This window comes from Taeniopygia guttata, chromosome 1 (genome assembly GCF_048771995.1).
Source record: "Taeniopygia guttata chromosome 1, bTaeGut7.mat, whole genome shotgun sequence".
Classification (NCBI taxonomy): Eukaryota; Metazoa; Chordata; class Aves; order Passeriformes; family Estrildidae; genus Taeniopygia; species Taeniopygia guttata.
The window spans coordinates 54,955,404-54,983,323 of NC_133024.1; the positions used below are offsets into that span (position 1 = coordinate 54,955,404).

The 27,920-nt window shown below is 36.3% G+C and overlaps 1 long non-coding RNA gene across 1 annotated transcript; it reads left to right on the forward strand.

Annotated features, from left to right (window-relative positions):
* LOC116808227 (uncharacterized) lies at positions 1 to 27,750 on the forward strand. Its single transcript, XR_012055694.1, has 5 exons — positions 1 to 4,592; positions 5,799 to 5,883; positions 7,360 to 7,443; positions 25,529 to 25,635; positions 26,656 to 27,750. It is a non-coding gene; the product is annotated as an uncharacterized lncRNA (long non-coding RNA).
* The last annotated feature ends 170 nt before the right edge of the window (positions 27,751 to 27,920 follow it).

Consider the following 27,920-nt stretch of genomic DNA (forward strand, 5'->3'; position numbering starts at 1 on the left):
TTAGCTGGATTCCAAAGGAAGATAGGAAGTCTTCTCTCATTTCTCTATGAAGGCAGAAGTTGGGGAAGAGAAGAAATTAGTGAGGGGAAAAGATGACAGATGGGATGGAGGTGGGGAGCAGTGACACCAACCTGAAAAGATTTGTGATTGCTACACTAGGCAATAGATGAAACTTTGGAGCTATTTTTCTTCAGTCTCATTTACATGCTGAAACCTGAGGTAAGGGTCAGTGCATAGTCTAGCAAGGAATAATATGAAAATGTTTTCTGAAAACCTGGACCAGATCTCTATAAAGAGCACCTTCAGAATAAATTTGTTATGTAGTTATCTTATTTGTATTGAAGAGAGCTTTTTTTTTTTTGTTTTCTGGGCTTTTTTTTTTGGGGGGGGGTTTGGGTGAATTTGATTTTTTTTTTTGTTTCTTTTTTGATTTTTGTCTGTGTGTACTGTTTATTTGTCATTTGATTTGTTTGGTTTTTATTCTGTTTGTGGTGTTTTTTTTCATTTTTGCCTCCTGTAGGCAAGTCTGCTTTTGCTTTTGTAGATATACAGGATTGCTCCTGAGTTGGAGAGAATGGTCTTCTCTCTGCTCTGCATGGATCAGAGCAGCTGAGAACCTATTCAGCACACCTTTGCAGAGTTGCCACAATATGTGCATACCAACAACATCCTTAGCTAAATGCCTGTTTCACAATTCAATTTTTAGGGGTAAAATTTCAAGAAATAAATGTGAATACTGCCTCTCACTGCTTCTTTGGTCTGTGATCTATAAATAAAAAGAACTTTAACCTTTTGTAAGCTCAATGATAACTTATTTGTTGGAGCAGCAATGTGTCAGCCCCTAGCTGATTCAGAAATGACAACTAAGGAGCAAGCAGACTATGCTTCATGTAAAATCCAATTGTAGTGCCATCATTATAAGGAAGATTTGAGAGCTCTGCTGTCTTTTCAGTAGCTATCACTGCCTCTGTCAAGGGCTTCATCTGAATTCAGAACATATAACTTTATTTCCTTATAATGTCTAATGATGATTCATGGTTTTTGCTTTCTACTGTCTTCGATTCCAACAATGCATGTTTTTATACCTGCTGTCTTAAACCCCTCTGTTCACTGTTCAGGACAACTTCTAAAGCAAGCACACTCAGCCTTCCAAAGGGAATTCAATAGCTCCTGAGGATTGTTCCTTTTTTTAATACTGTTCCATGCTGTTTCAGCTATTCTGCCATTTTCAAGATTATAATTACTATTGTCATTGCTGGCACTAGACATCTACTTGGAGAGTATTCCAGAGAGAAGTGAGCTGCACCTCCTCACTCCTCTGAGTCCAGAAGGACAGATCCTTCTCATCTCTGCTGGTCCCAAAGGCAGGAGGCTTCTGGCTGTTCTTTAACCCTGACCTCTTGCCTTGCAGTAGATAAAGCTGAAGTCAAGTCACTGAGCTAACAGTTTATAAAATGTATTACCTTCTATTACCAAATTTTAAAAGCCTGAAGCAACTTTCTGAATTTTAGCACTGATGTTAGTTTTTGTTGTAACTTTTTTTTTTTTTAACTGTAGCTACTGATGGTTATTTCAAGTGACTTAACACGTTTATTTTTATAAAGGCAGCTGGTACTATCTGCTTTCTCTGTCTCTCTCTTCCAGAGCAGTGAGTTAGTGCTTACTTTTAACTGTGTTGGCTTTTACTGAAATTATTTAAGACCCTCTCTCCTTTTTAATTTTGAAACTACTGGGATGACACATCTAATATAGTCTCTTTACCTTTCTGAAAATAAGTTTGTTATTCTAAGGCTGTGGCTTTGATTTTATTTCAAGCTGTTGCTGCTTTCCTCTGATAGAGAAAACCCACACTGATGCCACATTGTTTGGAAAAAATGGCAAAAATGCCTACAGAAGGATGCTCAGAAGAAGGAGAGCTACATAAATGACACATCTGACATTGTACTGAGAGACTGGCTATGCCTTGTGCATACAAGGTGCACACCGACGGATACAAAGGGGAAAAAAAGAGGGTATGCTTTGGGGGAAAACCAGTTAACTGAATGAATTTTGTTCCACTGATTTGTAGGGATGAATTGATTACATATTCCTTCACAAGCTAGGTCTTTGTAGGAATACCCTGTGCTGGCACCATGCGATGACAGAACTGCTGCAGACTTGAAAGGACCTTCAGCGCTTTTTATTGCATGGTTAACAAGAACAGACAAGTTTCCTGCCCAGTCCCAAGAAATAGGCTACTACTTCAAAACCTTTCTCTGCAACTACACAGGAGCAGGGAGGATCTTCTTTGGTCTAGACCCGCTGAACTAGTGTAGCTCACCAAGGAGCAAGAATGAGCACCACAGGAGTTTAACAGTCTCACCAGGCTGCAGCAGATCCATTTATTTTTAGACTTCCGTGGCACAGCTGGAGCTGACAACTCCAGGAGTAGTAGTTCTGTCCAAGAAAAGTAGTGAGAGTGGTGTTCACAACCCATGCTCTGAAAGCCATTAATAATAAAAAAAAATAGAGCACTGTAGGAAAAAAAATATTATTTAAGGGATTCTTTCAGGATGGCTTGTGTACTGTCAGATTGGATGCAGAGTAAAATGTGTGAGCAAGTTTCACTAACAAGGTATAAAATGTTCAGAATGTCATGAGAGTAATATCTAACCCACCATTTCCAAGGGGGGCTGAAGTAAGAGAAAAACAAAATGCAGATGTGCCTTTCCAATTTCTTTTTGCTGTGTTAAGAGTCCCTGTGGTATTTTAAAGTGCGTTTTCTGCATATTTTTGCATTAAAAATATTAGGTTATCACATCCTTGTGTATGCTTAAAGACGAACAATTTAGGAGACTTCACAGGAGACTGAAATTTTTGTACTCTTAATAAATCATCTGGGAGGGAAAAAGAACTCTTTCTGTGTGAAAGAAAAAAGATCTTTATACTTTCATAAAAGGGAGAGGCGGTTCTCAGTCTTCTTACCTATGAGATCCTAAATAAAACTGAGACTGCTATATCTCAAAGTTAAAACGATCATTCAAACCACTTCATTTTAATTGGGAAAGCTACAGCTTTTTGCTGCATCTCCACAATCAGGCATAATATTACTTTCCTTGATTTTATCTTTTTAGCAATTTTCCTTTTTTACTTTTCTCCCTTATACCACTATCAAGTATTGTATGAACACACTATAGAATAGAATTTGAAAATGACCATAAATATTCACATAAACATGTGAAAAAACAATAACAGAGATTCTAATTCAAATCACAGGCTAATTCTCCTTATCATGACTCTAATCCTGCTCTGTAAAATCTTCTTCATTAATGTTGTTAGAAAGTAAAAAGGCTTCTCTACAGGTTTTGCCTGCTGTATTCAGTTCTCTTATACACAGTAGTTAAGATGTGACCAATGTGTTAATGCAATAAAAAATTGTCAACATTTTAATTTTCATGGGACTTGTGGAATAAAGGGAATGTGTGAAACTGGAGACTGAGGCTACTGATTTCATAATTTCTGACTAGTAACAGATAAACTCCTAGTTTGCTGCGGCATACAAAACACAGAAATATCATTGAAACACAATGTTAGATTGATATGTATTCTTTGTAGTCTCTGATAAGAAGATATAAGATGAAAAAAATTAAGTTAGTTTTAAAAAATACATTAATAAAGAAACATAGTGATACCAAAGACATCTTAGAAATTAACTTAATATTTTCCTAAATTATATTTTTCAAGATAATTTCAACTCATATATCTAAAATACCCTTTTCTTTCTTAAACACTTAAACCTTTACAAACTACAAAATGTTATTATAATATAATTACATTTTAAAAGCAGTGCCCAAAACCTGTCTAATTTGTGGTTTGGTGTTCCTCCTCTTCTTGTTTTGAAACCAAGAAAGGAGGATTATGGGTGGATAAAAGAAAAGTGGAAGTATATGGAAGAAGATTTCATTGTGGTGAACTAATGTCAAAAACTATATTTTTCAGAAACACTAATTTTGCATGAAGGCCTTGCTAAAAGATTAAGAATCTTTTAGTATTCCTGATGTTTCATGCTTGTAATGAGCTGCAGCTGTTTTCCCACTGTAGCTTGTGTATTCTGTACTCCTGTAAAATGAAAATAAGAGAAACAAAATGTATTTTAATGCATATGTCTCTAATTGTTTTTCTTTTATAGAGCTTTTTCTAGCTCATTGCTGTTACTGTCGTGTTTTACCACTTCTCATGATTAAGAAAGAAGTCTACTACAGCATTTGCTACCAGTATAGACTCTTCTCCCAGTTTGCCAGGAAAGAATATGCTATATACTTGTCTTTATGTGTCTGTTTCCGACAAATGCAAATTTATGTCCTTGAAACCGAAGTTTAAAAAAAAAACAAACCCCAAAAATAGTGGGGTTTCCTTCTTAACCTTACATCTGTAGGTTCTGTTATTTTTCTTGGCTTTTCTAGATATTAATTCCAAAGGCAATATTACCTTGCTGAGAAAGCACAGCAGTCACCCTTGAGGTAAATTGGCTTCTACATCCACAGGAAGCAAGCAAGAAAAAATAAGATTCTCAAGAAAACCAGTGAGATGATCAAAAGAAAACTACTTACACGGTGAGCTTAAACAAAGCCTAACAAATCAAGTTTCAGCATCAGTACAAAGTAATGAAACCAACATTCTGGTAGCACAGTAGTGTTTTAATCAAGGTGTGCATGGAAGCAGGTATTTTGGCCCAACAACAGCCATCAAGGTTTTCAGATTCATAGAAGAGAAAAAGTTGATTAGCAGAGAAAGAGAGGGAGGAAAGAAGAGACAGAGGAAGAGACAGAGATCCCTGCTGTTATCAGTTTACTGACTTCTTCCAGATCATCCAGGTGATGTGTGATGCTTCATGCTGCCTTAAACCTGCAAATGTTATTGTTGTTATAAAATGAGTGGCTTCTTAGAGTTTAATCTTTCTATGTTCAATCTAAACTTGGTGATACTGTAGCTTCCTTGGACAAACCATGGTGTTTGCAAACATTTTGAAGCCAAGAAAGAACACAGCTGATTATGTTTCAACAGAGGCAAATTGGAGGACTTTGAGTAACAGCAGCATTGAAGGACCAAGAGCAATAAGTAAATGGAGTCAAGGGGAAGTTTATAAATTTTCTTTAGACTTCTGTCTTCCATATACTATCTAAAGTGCACATTGATCTATGTTGTATGGAAAACTGATTCTATATTTTACAGAGAATATAGAACTAAGTCTGTGAAAAGAAGTTTCTTTCATTTTTTCAGTATGCTTAGTTAATCTTCGTTACAGCTAGCAATAGTAAGGAAAGACAAGGTGGTGCTGAGCTTTGGAGCAGATAAAGAAAAAAGTGCACTATCTCTTTCCAATAATTTAATTGCCTTTTCAAATATATCCTTGTGTATCCTGTTGTTTTGCATATGCCTGAACTTCCAAAATAGGCACAAATATGATTTGTTGAAACCAGTGATGTGTACTTTTCTCAATAGTGTACTTGACTGGAAAATATGTCTCTGAAAAGGGGACTCTACTTTTTCCCCTACAAAAAACCCCATCAGTCAGATCAATTTCTCTTTATTTCCATCTAGTACATAATGTAGTTGTTGGCCAAAATGAGTCAAAATTATAATTTCAGAGTATAAGTTCATTAAAATATGTGGAAGTAAAGAACCCAGACTGTAAATGGACCTAAATGATGTATAAAAAAATTCCCATAATCTCTTCAGCTTTTGAGATTGTATGAATACCACAGGTGTTTAAATGGCAAACACATTGCTGAGATTTCTGGGGTTTTTTTTCTTTGTAGTCAGCATATTATCAGTCAGAGCTTCCATGTCAGCCACCTTGGGAAGGAAGCAGCAGCAGATACACTGAAAAGACCCTTCTTTCTGGTAAGAAAAACTTTAGATCTACTACTATTCCCTGCCATAAATTTTCTCTCTGGCTCTTCAGAGACAGCAGAGTTGGAATAAGAAAGGTACGCAGTTGTGTTTGTGGCAGCACCTGAGAAAGCACAGTATGAGTGAAATAAATAAATTAGTAAATAAACATTAAAAGAAAAAAAAGCCATTATTTGAAGAGAAATACAAACAGAGTATTAAAGCTGTCATTAGAAGACACCAGATATATCTGACAAAATAAGGACTTGTGTTAACAACCTCTTTTGGAGACCAGATGCTAGGAATAGATGGATCACTGTCTCATCCAGTGTAACATTTCCTCTGTTCCTTTTTTAAATGCTATTTTTAAAACTAAGATAAACTGTATTTAAATGCAGGAAGTAGACCATGGAAAAACAGTCTGTTATAAGAGATTAACAAATTTCCTTTATGTTGTTTTTTTTTGGTAAATATGTTGTTTCCTGTTCAAGAAGGGTTCTTTTGGTGACCAAAATGCATTTAATCCCTTCCAAGCTGAATCTTGACTCTGCTTTAGTAACTTTAAAAACTGTAATTTATTATGATTTGTTGATGTCATCAGGACATTTTTGATAAAGGAGGAATAATTTTGTCAAATAAATTAAATAAGAAATGTGCTTTCCCTCAAGATGTAGGCTTATGCTACTTATGCTGTACTTCTGCTTGCTTCAGATAGTCTATGTTTTCTATTTCAGTCTAAAGGTGCGTTTACTACTACCATGGCTGCACAGGTTTTTGGACAGGCATAGCAATCAAATTTCTTTTAGCTCCTCTGCAGGCAACGTCAGAAGAAAAATACTGGGCACTGAGGGTACTATAACTTGTTTGCATTTTGTCTATGTTGAGATACTTGTAATTGAATCAAAGGTGACATTGACTATTATGCATCTTGATTTAAGATTCAGGTTATTGGTCAATTTATGATTCTTTTCAAGGGGAGCTCTTTAATGAAGTCACAATTAAAATCCAACTTCTTTTGTAAGTCAGTGGGAATTACATACCCAAATGTCTTCTGTGCCTTTGAAAATCTCTTCATAAGTTTATAAATTTGATCACAACAGTCTCTTCTGGCCCTCTAATCTATGAATCTCCTAAACTTCTTATCATGGGAATTAAACTAATTTTCAGCTCATAGATTGGTTATGCTGAGATCCACTTCATTTACTTACTGATGGGATTTATTTTTCCCTGTTTTATGCTGAAGGAAATATAAAACCCTCTTATAATTCATAGTAGTTGTTGCTGAATTTATTTGTTTGCCAGTTTATTTTGGGAGGTAGATGACCATTTCTATATGTGTTGTTTAAAGCAAACAACATGGTTTAAAATAAATAGTTAGAGTTTTTATTATGTGTTTTTAATATTATTTCAACATTTAATCAGCAAAAAGAGAAAGTAAGCACACTACTGGGCTGGAAGAGAAACCTCACTTTGATTTTCCTTCCCCAGTGATGCATGGATGAGAAGACATTATGGATTCATATACGATTTCTATATCCCAGGAGAACTGCAAAGTGACTTTCTTCTTTCTCTGTAAGTCTTTCTCATGGAACAACAATGTGAGACAAAGAATGGGTAACTAAAAATTTTTATGTATCTCTCTTCCTTTGTCCTTTAAAAGAACCTTGAAAAATATTAGGTATTTTCCTATAAGCTTAGGGTCCCCATGAAGAATGAATCTTGCTTCTCAATGTAACAGAAAACTGTTTTCCAACAGCATGTGTTGGACTAACAAAACTAATCCCTGAAAACCCTGCAATTCACGTATGTTCAGCTCACCCCCATTGTTGCAATATTACAAGACATGGTGATGAAAAGAAGTTGGATGTATCTGAAATATAAACAGTTGCTTATTTTTTTTTTTAATTCCTAACTCTACTTCCTCCTAACCCCTCTTACTTTGAACATTTGTACATCATGAGAATAATTCTGAGATGCCTGTGAGTTCACCCATTTAGTGAGATTACCATCCTCTTATTGATAATAATTTCTTGTTCCAAATTAATCTTTGCAGGAATCTTTAAAATTCACAAGAATGTATTTTTACTGATTAAAAAAAAAACAAAACTGTTTCCCTGTAAATATAAACATCAGTAAGTCCATTAGAAGATATTTCACTGTTTTCAGAATTTCACTGTTATAAAAATTTCAGTGTAAACTCCTGTACATCTTGTTTGTCAACTGCATATTTTTATAATATATTGAAAGCCAACGGGACTGACAAAAGGTAGACAGTTTTCTTTAGCATCAGTCATAATAATCATGGGACCAAAATCTAGACTAGCCTTCATTCTGCTCTGCCTAGAAAGATCTGGCAACATTCTTAGTTCCAGCTTCTTGGGAAGGCACTATGGGTCCAATTCATTTGCCTAAACAAATCCCTATAGGGCCAGCTGAAACACCTTATAGTGCCTTGCTTGCCCTCCAGCAGGCACAGACTTTGAGTGTCATGTATTCTGCCTTTGCATGAGCTCTCAGACATTCTGGTTGTTTCAGTGAAACCAAACACCTGTGTGTCAGCAGCTGAAATAGGGATTTTGTTCCAGGCTGTGTCTAAGGCTACTCAGCCTGCCTAGTAGCTCGGTATTCATCTCTCATCACGGAAATTATTCAGTACAGTCAGTGGAGAACAAGTAATCTCATGCTAAAGTTGTCACCTACAATTCCACTCACCATGTTAAAAGTCTGAGAAATCAGGAAAATAGAGAAAGATGATTTGGAGGCAGGTAGAAACAAAATTTTTTTTTAAGTAAAAAAGATAGAAAAAATATTATAAATTAATTTCCATGAAAATTAAAATTGAGGCCTGCTAGTATGTCTTCCTTCAGATCTTCAATTTCCTGTTTTTTTTAGCTGAAGCATTGCTACTTAAAGGAAGCCTGGTTAAATGACAAGTTCACAGAATCTTAGAATGCTTAAGTCATGTTAGAAAAAGTATATAAAAATTCAATTGTTTTTCATCTTCCCCATCACTTATATATGTAACTCCCAAGTAAAGAATTGCTTTGGGTAAAATTCAGTGGCCTTAACACATGCACGTGGTTCTGTTTCAGGTTTTCTGTATCTCATACATTCATGTGGGGCTGACAGATCTGACACAGTGGGGTTCAGCCTTTGTTCTGGAGTGACAGATGATCTGGTGCATTGTGAAAGCATGCCAAAAGTGATATTGTTTGACCCCAGTTAGGCAACCAAATCACACCTTTTTAGGATGGAAATAATGTGTGAAGTCAGGAGAAAAACTTTCCACGAAAGAGGATTTTTTTTCATAACCCTGTGGTTATGATAGCTGCAAAATATTAATGATAACCTCTTGTCAGAGGTCTGGAAGACTGTAATTGATATGGAACTTTTCCTCTTCCAAATATTAGCAACACAAGATATTTTGCTGACTTTTAAGAAAGTTGAAGAAGGACATACATGCCAGTCTTAAGAATATCTGTTACCTGTGAAAGACATAATTGAGATTTATTAAGATCCTTGTGTACTCACAAAAGATGTGCTATAAACTCTGCTTGCATGACAAAAGCAATCATGTTTACCTGCAGAAAAATATAGTGGCATCTGTATTGGTTCAAGTTTGATTAGTTGTCTTAGGAAGTTTTCTATTTCAATAATTTTCCTGTGGTAAAACAGTTGCTAGTAAAATCACATCATTATTTAAGCAGAACTATCTTTTTGATCATTTGAACACTAATTAAACTCACTACTTGAATTATTCATAAAACTTTCTTAAGAAATGGCACGCTTAAGAATGACTGCCCATGAACGTAATTGTTTTTGTGAATTGTTCCACTTTTTTGCATGACAGCTTGGGAAAAGGAATTCATGCTACCACAGCACAATTTATTTTGCTTTGATATGATAGGAGTTTGACCATGATTTTGCTTATATGAAGTGACATTCGATTCAGTCTGCCCTGAAATGGTCCAGCAGCACTCCAGTTAAAAGTTAATATATATGACAATTTCAAGTGGATTGCTTGATACTAGTAAGTATTTTGTCGTACTAGAACTTATCCTGATGGAAAAGCTGGGAAATGTGTCACAATAAGAACAATGCTGAAGTAGATTGTTTGCTTCTTTAAAAAGTAAAGTCAAAGAGGCATCACATTGCTGTCTGCCAATAAGCTATGCATTTCTTTTAAGGAATTACTCTGCTAATAAAATGGCAATCAGTTCTGAGAATTAATTTCAACATAGGCATTAGGAATTCCTAGAAACCTTTTAAAGTTCTGAGGAAAACATCACTGAGGCAACTACCAAAGAAGTATACTGCAGTGGTTAGGATGGCATCAAATAAAAGAGAGGGTGAAAAGAGAAAACACACGAACTTTCAGTACAGAATTGTGATGCTGAGAACAAAATTAATCAAGACACCAAAGGACGATGAGAGAAGAAATTCTTTAATCTTTAATTGCCTATACACCAATGATAGGAGCTTGGGTAATAAACAAGCATAATTGGAATTGCTTATTTATGAGCATAAACAAAACCTCGTTGGTATAACAGAAACCTGAGGGGATGGTTCACATGACTGGAATTTTAAAATCACCATTTATGCATCTTTTAGGAAATATCATTTAGGCAAAATAGTAAGGGGAGGAGCACTTTTTCTTATAAAACCCCAAAAGGCAGTTCTATCATTTTTTGAGTTAGAAATAACTTTGGGAGGGAAAAAAAGGGAAGAACGGTATCCAGTGTTTATATTAGAAAAATTGGGAAAAAGTAGCATCTACAAATCCATGCTCCTCGTCAGTTATGCAGAGAGAGCAAATTTACAAACTCCAGATTGTCAAATCACACTGTAAAATGTATAGCTGGATCCTTAACTACTTATAAAATTCAGGAAAAATTAAAAATCTGAAATGGTTCTCTGTGGTCTGGTTAGTTCATACTTCATGGCATAAAGCAGAAACCAAGACTAGCATTGATAAAATACCTCTGCAATTTCTTGTTATTATGTAAGTCAATTCTCAAATGTCCTCTCAAAAAAGTCTTGATGATAAAAAAGAAAGGAATCAGGGAAGTGCCACTGGGCTGAATAAACATAGCTAAAGGCCACTGCAAAGCGAAAAGCTCCTGATAATAAGGTTATTTATCTTACAAAGTGAAAGATTAAGAATGACTCTATGATGGTTTATTAAAAAAATTTAAAAAAAGACATTAAAAGACAGTTTATCAACACATAAGGAGAGTTTATGTTCCAGTGTTCAGTGCTTGTTTTGGGTGAAATATATTTAATCTACACTGTGTGTAAGTAGTTCCTGGAAGATCATAGCACAGATCCCTCTGCTACCAGCTAAGAAATTGTGAATCTAGATTTTTTTTGCCAATGGAAGGAAGACTGTGACCCCAGATGTGGAGCAGCTGGGAAACTACTGTGTTACATTTCATGCACTTTGTTGTGGTGCCATGACAACATTGGTCTTTGCTGTCTTTGTTTTGTAATTTTTCTCTCTTTGTCAGAAGCATTTCTCTTAGAATAGCAAATCACACCAAATGCTATTGAGTATTGGCTGCATAATGAATAATTTTAACTAGGGTACAAAGAAATGGGTGTGATGTAGTTTGATAAGGAAGATAGTAAAGTCCTCACCCATTTGCTTGAATATTAGGTTACAAATTCTATCGGTTAGCATTATGTATGTTATATAGAATTCATACTTTTTGTATATGAGGCAAAATTTTTGTCACCTGCTGTAAATTTTAGAGTGACAAGAGGGTAATAAGACAAAGTGCCAAGCTGTTTGAAAATCAAATTGCTTTATGTTGTGTAAAGAGCCTGCAAACCGTTACTGCTCAAAGACTTTCATGAGTTTAAACCAATTGTGTCCTTAAGCTGTAGTATTTCAATACCAGAGCCTCAATTCAGGGTGACTAAGCACATCTGGGTTGTACATTTATTAACACAATAAAATTTCTTCTAGGTTATATTATGGTTGGAAAAAAAATTTCTGCAGTCTTTTCTTTAAAAAGAAAACTCTTGAGATATTTCTCATTATTTAAATTATTTTTTGTCCCTTCTCCTGTGATTATAAAAGCTACTGGGTATATAAAATGATAATGGTAGTGTAGTAAAAGGGATTGTAACTCCTGAGAACTGCTCATATACATTAGAAATAATATGAAATGTAATAAAGAATAATTAGCAACTAGACATGAAGGTTCTGTTTGATTGATCTGATAACCTAGCTATAGACATAAGGAAATGTGTCTCAGTATCTGAATATATGTGGGAGAAAGAAAACCTCCTAAACCTAAAAAAGTTTAATTCTAAATGATTTTAAAATTTAGCACATATTAAGATAAAATCTTAATCATACAGTTTTTTAACAAAACATTAATTCTAGATCCTCTAGATGTGACTCTTACATTTGACCAGTGTAAAATTCCTTTATTTACCCAAATTATTTCATTGTGTCTAATTGAGGTTCCTTCCTGGGTGTGATGTCAGACCGCAGATTACAGGAAAGCTGGTGCATCACAAAGTGAGTACATTATTCTGCTTTCCAAGTGGCCTGTGCTGCACAGACATAAAATAAATTAAATAATTTAAGTGAAGATTGTTCCCGTTACCCTTATTATTTAGGAAAGTCAGCACATAAAAAGGATTTTAGTTGCTTAAAATAAATTACGTGTCGCCTTTAACTCACATCTTTGTTTCATTAGTAAAAATATAAATGGTTTTTACATACAAAGCACAGAATGATACCCTCAAAAGTTTGAATGCTGTTCCCAGAACAAATACAAACATAATGCAGCCTTTGTCACATAAAATGAATGTAGCTTATCTAATCACAGTTGTATATCAAAAGAACAAAAAATATGGTGACTTGTTCTCCTTGGAATAGTGTTTCTAAGTATTTGTTGTGTGCTCTACATCTGTTACATGACAGGTTGTTAATGCCGTGTGTGTTCATTAAAGGTAAAGTGCCTCCTGTGTGTAATAGTCCTTAAATCTGTCTCTGAAATCCCTCTGTGAGGAACCATGATACGTTTTACCAGATTAGGTCCTCTGGGAAGTCCAAAGAATGACTAGTAGTTGTTCTGTTCTCAATCAATTTTTCCATCAATGGTAACCATTGCGCATTTAGTTTAAGTCATATAAAAATATTCATTGTAGAGTTATTCAAGCAAAAGACAGTAGAACAGCCAGTCCTGATACAAGAATTAACATTATCCAATACAGCCTCACAGATTCCTGTCATCATCTTTGCTTTAACAGGACTTAGGCATATTGTATTCATAATATAAAAGAATGTTCTTTATTTTATTTCCTGTTGTATTGGTCTATCTGTCTACTGATGGAATTGCATTATCATGGGAAATTAGTTGTGTACAAAACATGAATAATCTAGCCTTTAACTTTTTTCTTCATCTTTTCCAAATGAATTTCACCTTCATCCATTCCATTGGCTGAAGGCACTAGTAGCCTATTCCTTAGTTTGACCAAGGAAGTACTCAAAATTATTTTCTTCTTCCTTTTCATCTTGATGATTTCTATCATCTATGCTTTTGCACTTGTCTGTGCTCGTCAGCCCTTTCCTTAGGTGTTACTGGTTTTGGTCTCCAAGGCATCCAGTACTACTGCCATGAAACTACCCCCTTACTCTGGAATCACTGCTTCTTAGTTTGAACTTCTGCTAAAACTGTGAAAAGTCAAAATCAAAAATGCCAACCAAAGTCTAGAGCAACGGGCTTCCTTGAAATAGGAAGGATTTACTTAGCTAGGAAAAAAAAGGTTTTTGTATGGAATTACTCAAAAGATGCACAGTTTAGCTGTGGTAATATTAGATTTTAACAAAGCATCCAAATTAAATGTCATTAAATCTTAACAAATTTAGATTCATAAAAATTATTTTTATAAGCTGAGGAAAAAGGAATTATAAAAAGAGATAGTAAGGATGAACAGTTCAAGGATTTCCATTCTTTCAGTCACAGTTATAAGTGCAGAAACAATGAGGGCTTTGGTAAAACAGAAAGGAAGTTTATAAAAAAGGAACTTCCAGATCTCTGAACCAGATTGTTTTGACTAAGCAAAACCAAATGTAATGGATAAAAATAGTACTGAAGTTTTGTCATGGGTGTTAGTGGGTTTAAGATATGACACCAAGGGGAAGCAATCTTTTTTTATAGTCTTGTAAGGCAAGTGGTTGCACTCAGAGCAGGTGCCCAGTGGAAGTGGGGACTGCAGGGTGGCCTTTGTGGGTAGTGGCCAGGGCTGGCCCGTATTAGGCACAGCCAGATCCAGACATCCCCAGCTGAGCCACCACAAGGCATATCTGAGTCTGCAGCCATGGGGCTGGAGTCTCAAAAATACACTCTGTGGAACAAGGCTGGATCCACTTATACAAATAATGGTTAGAATATTTCTTGATTTTTTCACATCTAACTAGGATGTTCCATAAGAACTGTCGTATTGGCTGCCTTTTTCTTTGTCATTGGCAGAGAGCAGTGGGAATGCAATTGGAAGAGAATGCTCATGGTACTATATGCTGTACACAGCCTAAATCAAACATTCAGTTTTTGTCTGCTGGAGTGGAAAGAAAATGGAGTTTTCACCTTGTAAGAAATGAATTTCCAGCACTAAGGTCTCATTCATGGAGACTGCTGAGGTGCAGTTGTTACTGCTACAGTGCTGTCAATATTCATTAATTTTCACAGTGTCATGTAGAGCATGAAATAATCAAAAGGGGAAATCATGTAAAAGCAGAATTACTTGCATTTTTTCTTTTATTGAACCTACCCACCAAATCCTGCCTTGGTGAAGCCCGTATTTCTCTTTAAATCTCTTTGACTAAGGAAAAGTAAAAGTCACTTTCAAGTGACAAGTTTACAAAACTTGTTAAAAAGATTTTCTTCCTCCCAAAAAGCAAAGTTTGCATATGTGTAGGTATACAACATTATTATAAAACTGCATCTTGACAAATTAATATTACTTTATTTATTGTTTATTTCTGATGGCTGGGGTCAAAACAATAGAAATACTTGATGTTTCAGATTATAAAAATTTATATGTAGAAATAAGTCAAGACAACTCCTACAGATGCCATTATTTGAGTGGATGCTTTAGATCAGCTTGTGTCTGTGTTACCTTGAAACAGTCCAGCCTTAGGGGTGTAAATGTGAAAACTATCTATGTCCTGGCTTGCTAATGTCCCCAAGTTCAAGGTGTTCAACAGGGAGAGATAGGTTCCCCTGGAGGGGAAGGAAAAATCTAGAATTAGATTCAGTATTATTCCTCCTCTGACAATTATTGAATCCTCTTCTGAATTGCCTGTAGAGATGTTTCCATCTCTCCATTAGCTGCAGAAAGAGATTTGGGAGTTAATTCTTCTGTGCTAAATTTCATTCTTTGAAGCACTGCTCTCCTATGATTGGTTCAAGTCTTCTCAATAGGAACTGCAAGACTTCTGCCCATTTCTGTGGACTTTGGATACATTCATTTCTTGTCGAGGAAAGAGGGCATTCATCTAGAAATTGGGATGTTTTGATTTTTTTATAGGACAAAAATGTCCTAATATTTTAAAAATTACAAACAGAATATTAAATAAATCATATGCTGTAGTGATCAGTATTACACTGCCCCTCTTGACCTATAACAGAATAATGTTCAAATGAAAAATAAGAGAATAGAAATAAAGGAAATGAAATACATTTTTTTCCCTACAAGAAAGATTCCAAATTCATTGATAAATTAACATTTAATAAGAAATGCCAAATATTTTACCAATTTTTTCTGAATGAAATATTGAAAACAGATTTCCAAAAATTTTGCAACAAAAATCTCTCTTGAAACCAAGCTAATCACATTTGACTTTTAATAAGTAAAAACTTATGCTGGTTAGCTGTAGTTGTCCAATTCTTCAAAAGACCTCTGGTGGATCTCTAAGATTTAACAATTATTTCTGCATTGCTTAATAGATGGTTGCCAGGGAATTAAATTTAGCTTTGGGACTAGATGTGAATATATTAGAACTATGGTATTAAGAGTTCTGTGTATAGGAGCATCCACCCTACATAGCACCTGGTTGTCAGTCTCCTTTCTGTGTATTTGATTGTATTTAGGGTACATGTAGCCTGCCAAGTCTCTAGGGTGCCTTCCACTGGTCAGTTTGTTGAGACAAGATCTACATGGGAAAAAATTATGGAAGAATATTTATAAAAACCTGGAGATATGCATAACAGAGGACAGGTGACATTATGGCTGGTGTAAGGAGCTTAAACTTCTGAAGCTCGGACATACCATGACCTCAGCCCTACTCCTGCAACTTTCAGGAAACTATTATACCTTTGTTTCTGTAAAGATAGGTTTTATTATGATACAAACAGACAGGTGTGAGGAAGCTAATAGCAAAAGTCAGATCTGTTAGAGATGAAAAATTAAAATATAAATTGCAAACAAATCTCCTTCTTGACCCTTGTCCTTGCAGGGTAGATTCTTTCCTTAAGGTTTACTTTTTAATCCAATTTCTGTTTTACAGGAAAATGTACAGAATACCTAATATTACTTTGCTTCTATCACCCCTAAATTTATCCCAGGTCATTCCATAATCTTACTGGAGGTGGCTTGCAAGATCTCCACTGCCCCTCCACCTCCTCTGAAATGGCACTGTGTCCCTCTCAGGAAAAAATCTGCGAGACAAAGTAAACACTTTTTTTTTTTTTTTCCTGAGGTTGAATAATACTAGCTTGTGAATGACTATTATTTCCTACAATTTTTTTTGTCAGGATGCTAAAAAAAGGAAAGTGGTATCATTATAAGCAAAACCTGTGATAAATAATTGAATCTTACTGAGATATTCATTTTAATAACATTTGTTCTGACTGTCCATGAAAAGCATAATGACTTCCAATGAGCTAAGCCCTTTAAAACTTTCTTCAAGACCTGGAGTATAATTCAAACAGAATAAGTCTAGAATATTCTTTGATACTTAAAACTTATATAGTTACTTTTATCATAAGTCTATTTGAAGTCAAAATTAGCACTAAGATGATTTAGAGAACAGCAGAGGATAATGCCTGTGCTTTTTCAAATTTGGTTGACACCGAAACATTCCCCCCACATTTAAAAATAATACCAGACTGGGGGCAGACAACATATATTTGATCATATTCGGAAGTAGTGTAGTTAGCATAAAAAATATGTGCTAAAATCTGCACTCAAGTAGTACATGATAATTTTAAAAGGGAGTGTTGTTTTCTTTTTATTGAAGGAATATTATAATTTCACATTTTTTGAAAGGGAGATATTCACATAATCTTACAATATGAATACAGAACTCTCCACTTTCCCAGTTTTTATTGATTAGAAACAAACCAAATAATAAAAATATAAGTATCATCAGGCACTGTCACCTATTGGGTTCACATTATTAAGACGACAAGCTAAAAAAAGAGAAACAATTTGAAACAGGTTTTTCATCTTGCCAGAAAGCCTAGAATAGAAATATATATAACTATGCAAGCATAAATGGTTTCATTTATCTCTGCCATTAACAGGAGATACAGTGCCAGATCACTTGCCAAAATGTCTAATTATTTAATTAACTGAGTATCACTGAAAGAAGTGTATCTGAGGGAAGTCCTTTAGTGTTCATTGGTTTATACAGTTAAGTGTGGGATTTATTGTAGGTAGTCACGCTCAATGAGTCTTGAAGAAAGGATATTCCAAACAACAGTAACTTGAACATTTGATATACTGATGAAAAAATACTGATAAAAAAATTTGATGTTTCAATAGCTGGTTTGCTGAATGTGTTTCTACACTGGTAAACAAGGCATATCAGCCTCATTTTCCCTGCTGTAGCATTTTGGTATAATTAATTTTTACTGTTAGTTCACTTCAAGAAGATTATTACATTTCTCTGTCAACTTTTTTTTTTTTTTTTTTTTTAATATAATTAGACGTAAACCTTTCTGGGATCATTTTATCAAATTTGATAGTTTAAATGAGAGACATTGTCCTTTGCAAATTCATATGTTTTCATTAGATTAAAAGGCTTCCCATTATAACATTTCATTTAAATTTATATGAGATTTCTGATATGTAATTCCATGCTTCACAATATTCGATTTCTTCTGCAATATTATCCAAACACTGTTGCTTTTTCATTACATTTAGTGTTACATTTCCCTCCTTTGGTGCTCTTATGGTTGAGGAGATGATAATTAAAACTACACAACTTTAGTTTTTTTCCGCAGAAAAAGATATTTTTACAGGCACCAGAAAAATAATCACTAATAGCTTCACTAAACCTTTAAATGCAGTTCTAATGAGACAAATTCTGTACTGAATTCGATGCTGGTGCATGATGAAATTTCTTTTTCTTTAATCTATAAAAGTTAGGGTACTGGATAATACTATTAACCCCAACAGAAATAACAGCAGCAATTGTTTCTGCTTGTTTGTTTGTGTTTGTTTGGGGTGTTTTGTTTGTTTTGTTCTGATCAAAGACAAAAGATTTGGATTTGAATATGAATCTGAATGTATTAGGAAATTATTTGCTGGCTGCAGCACAGTTCTGGTGAGCCTGGTTATGGGAGAGACACACGTTAAGGGTTTGCCACTCAGAGAAACCCACCCTTGGGCAAGGAAATGTCACTCTTGAAACACTTTGTCTTTGTCTCTGTTACATGGAAATGAAACACCTGCACTGTACACATAACTGGATATTCTTTTAAGTTCATCCTTGTGATTGAAGTGTTCTGCTTGTTCTTTAAACTTGAAGTGAGGGAGCTGGCCACGGCCTCCCTGCTGTGCTCCTGGGAAAGGCAAATCCCTCTTCTCAAACAGATTGCTGACTTCTGCCAAGTGTTAAAGTACATTTCACTCATAACACAGAAATATGGCCTTGTGCTTTGAGGGCAAGATTGTCAATGAGGAGAAACAAAATGGGAGCTATTTAGATTATCTGAATTTATTTCATAAAATAAATTGTTTATGATAGTTAAGTACAGAGCCATAGGTCCACAATTTTAATAGGTTATTTTGAAAAATATGCTGCACCCTCCCCATTCCTGCAACTCCCCAACCATGTTCTGCCTACAATGACAAGAGATAATATAAAAAAAATAGATAAGCAGGAGTCACCTGCTTGAGCCGGCTAGTTACTTTGAGAATCTGAAAATAGAGAGGAGGCCTTAACCCCCAAGAGTTGAAAATGGTCAGACATCATATTCCAGAACACAGGGAGGCAGTGATTTCCCACTGGAAATCCCTCTATCAGATTGTCAGTTATGAACTTTCTAGAATTAAGTACTTACGGCCAGATCTTCTCCTGGGAGGCAGGCAAAGACTTCCCTGACATCTATGGATAGTCAAGACAGTAGTCACTGGGACAAGGCTGTGCCTTATCTTGCTGTCCCAGTGGCATAGCTTAGAACAGAAACATAAATCCAGGTTTCCTATAGCCAAGGTAAAAAACCAAAATGCCAGAAAGCAACAGTCAGAGAATTAATAATTCCATTACTCTTGCTCCAAAAAAATAATTGCATATACAAAAACACCACCCCAAATACCAAACCGCACAATGCACAAAAGAATCTGACTTTGCATATCCCATATGACAGCTTAACCCACCAAGTGAAAAATCAATAATTTCTTTTTCTCTTTTCTGCCCAATTGATTCATTAGATTCAATACGCTATTCCTCCAGGGAGTTGATGAGAAGTCTTCCTAAGTGTAGGAGATACCAAGTGCTCTGAAGCACTCAGCAAGATCTGCTGAGTGTGTCCCCATGACTGCATCATAAATGTAGATACTAGAGAGATATGAGGTATTTACAACACAAGAGAGTATTTGAGGGCGGAATCTGTGGTTCAGTAACTCTAGGCACTCTGATTAGACACATTAAGTCACAATTAGACACTCAAATTCCTGTATTAATTTATCTGGGTGGATCAGGAGTTTCCAATAAGTCTAAGTGGAAAAGAAACAGGTTTAAATGGTATTCAATTCAACTCTGCTCTGAAGTCACTTTTTGAAAACTTAATCTGATCAAATCAGCCAACTGTCTGCAAAAGGAAAGGTAGCTCCAGATGCTCCTAAAGTGCTTGTGTACCTTACAAATGGGAAGCACATTCATTTCATACTTGGGCTGCTGCTTTTCAGCATGGTCAGTTTGCAAATAGACTTAAGGGATGCGTCTCCCTTCAGGATTCACTGAAGGTAGCTGACATGCTCAGGGACATTGAGATGATTGTATTTGCTGGGTAACTTTCCCATATAGTGACAGTGAAGGAAAAAAGTATGTCTTGTCAGGGTCATCTGGGGGTTATTTTGGTATGTGTAGCCCTCTGTAGAGATGTAGATGATGGTACAACTTGCAAGGTTTTATAGAGACATAAACTGTGTCTAAAAAACCAAAGCAAATATGAAAGTGGCAGGCTGTAGTGAAGAATAGTTCCTGCTCTAAGGGACAATCTGAGGACTTGAAATAACTTCTGATAAGGTCTGACACAGTCATCACAGTCCTATACAGTAAAATCACTGTCAGTAACAGCTGTTCAGCTGCAGGTAAGGCTGAAAGGTTCTGCATTTCTCATCTTCTTCTTGTTCCAAGAGAAATGTTTATAAAAATACTGCTTCCTCTTCAAACCCATAGAATGAAAATTCTTGCCTCAAAGGTCTTTTATTTATCTCACTATTGTATTGCTCCAGGATGCTCTTCAGAGCATTTCTTTCTTCCCGTTAAGAAATTTTTATGTTCTGCTTGCAGAGCAGAATCAGCTGCCAGGAAGTGAACTCTTTTATTTTCACAATCGTGAACAGCAACAGCCCACAACTGTCACTCTCCTGTATCTTTTTGGCCACTGCTGCAGGAGTGAAGGCAAGGAGGAACAGGACATGACATGATTTCTATATGCACTAACCAGGACCAGTATGCTGGCATGACATCTTGGTGAATGTCTCTCCTCCATAAAGCTGCTGTGCTCTCTTGTGTAAACACAGTAGGCAGTTTTGGTCTGCTTGGTAGTGTATCTACAAAGTGGTCTATTGTTTTTCCTTTTTTTCATTTCTACCCACCCTTCCCTCTTAAGAACATACTTATCAATTACTATCTGCTATTATCAAAACACATTTTATGTTGCGCAGCAAAAACCTATTTTATGTTTTTACATATATATTTTATATTTTGTGTTTATATATATATATATATATATATATATATAACCTTATCTATTTACTTTGTTCTATCCATTACTTCCAATTAACTGAACATGATTTACACTTATCAGTTATAATTGTCCTTGTGGAATTATGTCACTGGTGAATATGGGGCATACTTCTTAATTTGCATGAAATTTTGCAAGTTGAAAGCTATTAAAAAATCAATTGAATCTTTCCTGTACATTAAAATTATGTAGATTCTATGGCTTCTCTATTTTCCTTTCTCAGTTTCTCAATTTTCCTTTCTGCTTCTTTTTTACTGTTCCTCCAGGATTCCTGTTTTTTTTTTTTTGTTTGTTTTTCTTTTTTTTGTTCCCCTCATGTTTATTCTCTTTGTTTTTGGCAACATTTTATCTTCAGCTTTATTTTATGGTCTGCATAAAATTTCAACACTCCAAAAAACATAGTTGCTTCCTTGCTTCTGCTTTGTTTTTTGGACCTCACAGAACTAGCAGGGCATCCACAAAATGCCCATAAAGTCCTAAAGAAAACAAAGTAACTTCAACATTTGAAACTATACTAAGTCAGGTGGCTTTATCTGGAGAATATAATATTTTTGAAACATGGAACACTGCATACTTACTGAGATCCAGTATTCAGAACAACTGGTTTAGTATTTCACGACCTGGCAAGTATTACTTTAAATAAGAAGTAATAAATATTTTGACAAACATTGCAAAATCTTTGTCACATGCAAGAAGTAGTTTTCTATTATCAGGTTCTCTGGAGCTTCCAGGTGCCAACACAGACTAAAACAACAACGGGTGTGGAGACAGATAAACATTCACCTTATTGAGATTGAAGAGAAATGAAAATTTTTTGTGGGAGAACTGTTCTGTGTATTGTCTAAACTATATTGGCAGAAATTCATAGAAGGTGATTTACTGTAGTTTCCCCCCCTTACGCAGTCGCCGAAGAATCCGACTAGCTCAGAGATAAGGGGCTGTGAGGGGAGGAATATCAGGAGAGGGGTATAGGTATTCAAAAGAGGCTCTCACGCCAGGGTATGTTGGTACAGCTCTCTTTATTCTGTGGTGTCCATGTGGAGAGCGGGGCAAAAGAGAGCAAACAGGAAATCTCAGGGGGTCTATATAGGTTTTGGACAGGGTGGGCTTTCCTGGCTCTCCGCCAACCTCGTTGGGGCAGAAAGGAGGATCCAGGGGTTATCTTGATCACAGTCACGGGGAAGGGGAAACAGAATGTCCATGAGCTCACTGTAACACCTCCCCCTTATTTGTTAAACAAGGTTGCAGGAATTCACTGGGCTCAATTCAACCCTGAGCAGGGTCCCGAATGCCAAGGTTACAAGGAACAAAATAACAAGGAGTAACAAAATTGATCTAACAACAGATGTTCACCACCCCGTGAATCCCCAGCCCTTAAACATTCTTTTCAGCATTCGCAGGATGACAACTTGCATGGGGTTCATCACAGGGTTGAGTGGGAGGTAGGTTTTCTCTAAAAGGGAAAAACAAACATTTTAAGAACATGTTAAAGTTTCTGTTTCTGCTGGAAGGAATTTATGGTCAGGAGCATTCCTCTTCTTCCATCTGGCAGCGTCTTCTCTTTGAAGCATCAGCTACTTGCTTCATGTTCCCTTTTGTCTGGCCTGGATTCTTGGGGACAAAAGGTTTCACCCACTTCTGGGGAATCCACCGAGGGCCTGAGGGAGTAGCTACACATGCATAGCCACGACCCCAGGTCACAAGCTCATAGGGACCCTTGGTTTCCCAAGTTTCTGGATCCCTAATCAAGACCAGGGGATGCTGAGACAATTTGAACTGGTTGCCACTGTTAAAGTGACGCACAACCGGTGGACTCATATTTTCAAATGAACAATTCAGAAAATTGATGGTAAACATGACTTTACAGAGCCTCTCTCGTGGGGACATCCACGGAGCTGAGCTGTTTTGTTTTTTCAATACCTGCTTGAGCGTCTGGTGTGCACGCTCGACTACAGCTTGACCTGTGGGGGAGTGGGCAATGCCAGTCTTATGTTCCACTCCCCACTGCTGGAGAAATTCCAGGAACTCCTTGGATGCATACGCTGGGCCATTATCTGTTGTGATCATTTTTGGCACCCCCAATACTGAAAATGCTTGCACTAGGTGTTGTTTGACATGTGCAGCCTTTTGTCCTATATGGGCAGAGGCATACACTGCACCTGAGAATGTGTCCACGCTTACATGAACGCATTCAAGGTGACCAAAACTGTGAATGTGTGTGATGTCTGTCTGCCATACCTCACAGCTGCTAAGGCCTCGATTTACAATGTCATATGCTCTTCGGCAAGTAAATGAGGCAGTTTTGCTGAGATGACCAGATGATTTGGAAGCATGGTATGGTAGCACTTTAAGAACAGCAGACATAGATGCCAGAAAATATCAAAAAAAACATGATTTCAGAAGTAAATAAGATTTCTGAAAAACACATAGAAGACTCTGGCATGACAAATTATTACCCTGCTTGTCAAATAACCAAAGGGTTACCAAAGGGATTGAGATACATTAGAAGTGGGATTCTGAGAATATAATATCTTGTCCCCATAAGCAGGCAAAATACTCTAACAAGTTGCTTATTTATCTAAGCATTTCTGAAGAGCAGGTTTGTGCACAAGGGCAGATCTCTTGTTGTATACACACTCCAGGAGACTTTAAGTTGATTTTAACAGGCTGTCTATATCCAAACTGGTATCTACCTGCAGTGAAACATTTGTAGAATTTGGGCTGGTCCAGAAGTGCACGGACAGTGACTTTTAGGCTATCCAGGTGACTCAGGACCACAGGCACTAGCCGGCTTCTAAGTTTTTTGACACTTCTAAAAATTCCTGCAAAGCAGGGCATTTTCTGGAACTGAAGTGTATTGATTTAGTTTTTCCTTGTGGAGTGTTAAAGCCTGTTTTCCAGTTTGTCTTTGCCTTGATTGCAACACACCTCTCTGTGGTCAAAGTAGAAAAGCAGTCTGTTAGTGAGAAGCACTCACACACACTCGCTGCGTGTGCTCATCTTTTGATCTTTTCCTTAAAACCCTGCAGACTGATGAGAATGTGCTTATAGCTGAATAGCCCTGAAATGTTATGTCGCTGATGCAGATTGACCTCCATAAATAGCATGTCCTCTATACCAAGATCCATTTTCTCCACTCTCTACTGCTCCTTTGAGGTGATTTTTACTGTTGTTCCTAGCTCTGGGGATTTTTGTTGAGAGCCTGTTTGCAGAACACATGCCACACATACCTTTCAAGGCTCTCTGACTCTTATTACTGATATTACTTTTAAAAATGATTTAGTGTAGGCTGCAGATGTGCTAAATGGTTTGGCAAAAACGCATGGAATGCCTCTGGAGAGGGGCACCCACCTGCTGACTCATGAGTCAGTTGTTCTTTGGTTTTACAGTGCTGAATGTAAAATAAATAGCAGATGATGAGAAATTTTGTACACTACAATAAAACACAGAGAATGCACAGTTCGTGACAGAAAAGTAAATCACTGCTGCACATTTTGTTACAAAATGTAACTCTACTGTTCTGTTTCTCAAAATGCTTCAAGTGAAAATGCAAACACCTCCTGTTGCAAATCATTTTAATTTCAGATCACTCTTGCAATCCTCCAGACTGTCTGTTTTCTCCCACAGGAAGCAGCACCTGCTTTAAGTACTAAGTCACAAATAGCAAGTGCCTGACCTGAAGTATTTGGCTTCTATTAAGTTTCTTCAAAAACGAGAGAGAGAGACAGATTAAATATTACCATCATAAGCTGCTGTTGAGAAGGAAAGTGGCTAAACAAAATGCATTTAGCACAGACACAGTTCAGTGCCACAAACTGCACTAATGTGATGAGGTAAAGAAGGAAAAATAAAGAAGTGTTGTTTCATCCTCCCCTGGATTGTGGTTGTGCCCAGTAGTGGGTTTCTTAATGTTTCCATCATATCCCCCTATTTTTAGAAGTTAATAGCTCGACTATAACAATTTGCTTCAGGCTGAAGCTTGGCGTACAAGGTCTCAGTCAGGCAGCACATTTAGTGAAATAGAAGATTACCCATTTTAAAGCCATATTTTTTTTTCTGTCATAAAATCTAAAAATATTCTCCATTTCAGAAATTACATTTGGCATCAGATTTATCTACAATGTAATATGATATATTTTCTCACTGCATGAGAAACCAATGAAAATCCTCGTCAGAAAAAAAAAAAAGATGTTGCTTTTTCCTTGTTTTTGTGTATTGATGTGAGCCTGGTGACCACTGTATTCACACTTTTCAGACTTTAAAAAAATCTGGAGCTATTTGAAATTCAAGGAGATATAGAAGGAAAAGATTATATGACATTCGCCTTCTGTGTAATTTTTTTTTTTTTGCTTTGGGGAAGGTCGGGAGAAAAGATATAGGACTAGTTGAACTCTGAGTTTAATTTAATACTGCAGTTCTTATTTTTTCATGTGTTTCAGAAACCTTGATTGCTTAGGTACTTCAGCAACACCAACCTTAAAAGATACTCGCTAGAAAGACAAGGTGATTTGTCTGAACAAAATGTGAATTGTACAGCACAATGCCTGTAAGTGTCCTGTAAATTTATTTTTCTGTATTTGGAATTATGCTAAGTATAGCAGAATAGATGGATGAAAGGAGAGCTTTAGAGAGGAGGCAAACACTCAGACTTTTAGACAAATTAAGATTATTGGAGAAGTGATGCAGCAGTAGTTTCAAAAGCAGCATACTCACATTTTAATGGTCTAAAATACTGCAAAATAACATTCAATATTTTGTGTTTGTTTAGAAGTTCTTTCTACTTTTTGGAGGTGCATTTGTTTTTGTTTGTATTGTGGCTAAGTAAAAATTAATTTCCCAAGTTATATTATTGCCTTGTTTTATAATGCTTCTGGGACTTTTATGGACTGAAAAGCTGTAGCAAACTCAATTTTTTTCCCAGATCTCAGTTAATTTTATTCATGCAAAAGTTAAAATCCTTTTTTTTTTTTTTTTTTTTTTTTTGGTTAAAGCACAGATGAAACAGTGAAATACACAAAACTTCCATGGAAATAGTGAAAAAGAAAAGTTATCCTGTCTCTCAGACTTTCAGGAGTGTCTCTGCAGCCCAGTGTTCTGAACACTGACCTGTTCTGAAGTGGGATTGTGACTCTGTTGAGAAGCCTGTTAATTTGACATAGCATCATAATAATGTGCTTTTTCACTGTAGCATCTGCACCAATTCTTGTTATAACTCAGCTGAAAAACATAGTATCAGGCTGTTAGTACACTCAGTGCTTTAAAAATTACCTTGCACTTTTTTCATGTAATGGAATGAGCTTTGTTGTCCTGAGTTTCTCTATCATCTCACTCCCTTATGTGGGAGATTTTACTTTAGCATCTTTCTCCTTTTTTTTCTATTATTTTCCATTTTCAATGTGAATGACCCAGCAATATGCGCAGCCTTTGTCGGAAGCTGAGCCACCTTCAGGGCACTTTTTTTTTGGACAGGTATGGCACTACATTACAGGGTACTTAGAAATTAACCAATTTGTAATACTGCTTGGTTGGGTGACTTTTCATACTCTCTCTCTCTCTCTCTCCAAAGCAGGGAATCCTGGCTGATCTTCTCCTACTCTCAGGAGACTACCAAACAGGGAGAGCCTACTTTTCAGCACCTGAAAGCATCTCCTTCAGGCTACTGACACGTAAGCACATCACAAGGGAAGTGCGCTGGACAGGTGCTCTAGATGTTGTTGACAGCTCCCTAGAAAGTTATAATTATTGGCCCTTTGTTCAACGCAGACTGGGGAGTGTCTATGCATTTCCTACGCATTATGACCTCTACAATAAGTACAATATTTTTGGCAAGAATTCCAAAAAACTACTATCTTCAGTTTCATCAGGCAATGGAAAAATCTGTGTTTGAATAGCAGATGTCTGCTGTGAAATATTGAGGAAAGGAGAAAAAAAAGCCTCAGGCAGTCTTTAGAATGGGAATGTTTATTGAACAGCTTTTAACAGACTGACCAGTAAGTTTGTTTGAGTTTTTGTTTTTCATCTTTCTGTCATCTATAGCATATCTAGTGTAGAATCAGCCTTGATAGAAAGGCTGAAATTTATTTCTAATTCACTATTGCAGATTTTTTGTGCCTTCCTTCCGTCCTTCCGTCCTTCCGTCCTTCCTTTTTCCTCCCTCCCTCCCTCCCTCCCTTGCTCCCTCCACCCCTCCTGCCCTCCCCACGTGCCCTTTCTTTCCTTTTACTTCTCTAAACATCAACATTTATCCTTGAACTTGTAAGTTATTATATATCATAGCCAGTTTAAGGTAACCTTCACTTTAAATTCCATGGGTTTTGTTGGCTAAGTCAGTATTTCGACAGCGTTATTAGAGTTTTCTTTGTGTGAGTATTGTCAGGCAGACACTTAGCACAGGTAAGTATATTGCAGTTCTACTTGGGGCTTAGCAGTGAATGTCACCTATTAGGCCTTTGCAAAATCCTCACAACTGCTCAGAAATTCCACTGTATGGAAAATTTGTCTATTGTTAAGCAGAGCTTTAATTAAAACCATACTTTGTTTTCAATCCAATTTAAGAACAAATAATAAAAAAAGGAAGATGTAAATTTTACAATGCCTGGCAATGTATCCAATTCTGAGCTGAACAAAGAAGCTTATATGCTGAAAATCTTGTAGGAATAAAGCAAGTAAGATAAATAAAAAGCTTCCAGTGCTTAATTCCAATCGTCTCCACAACAACTGGAGCTGCTGATAAGACACCTACTCAGAGTAATGATGCATAATGTGAAGAAGCAATAACCCAGACTGCATAAGTATGAAGAAATGCCATTCTTTTAAAGAAAAGTGTGGCAA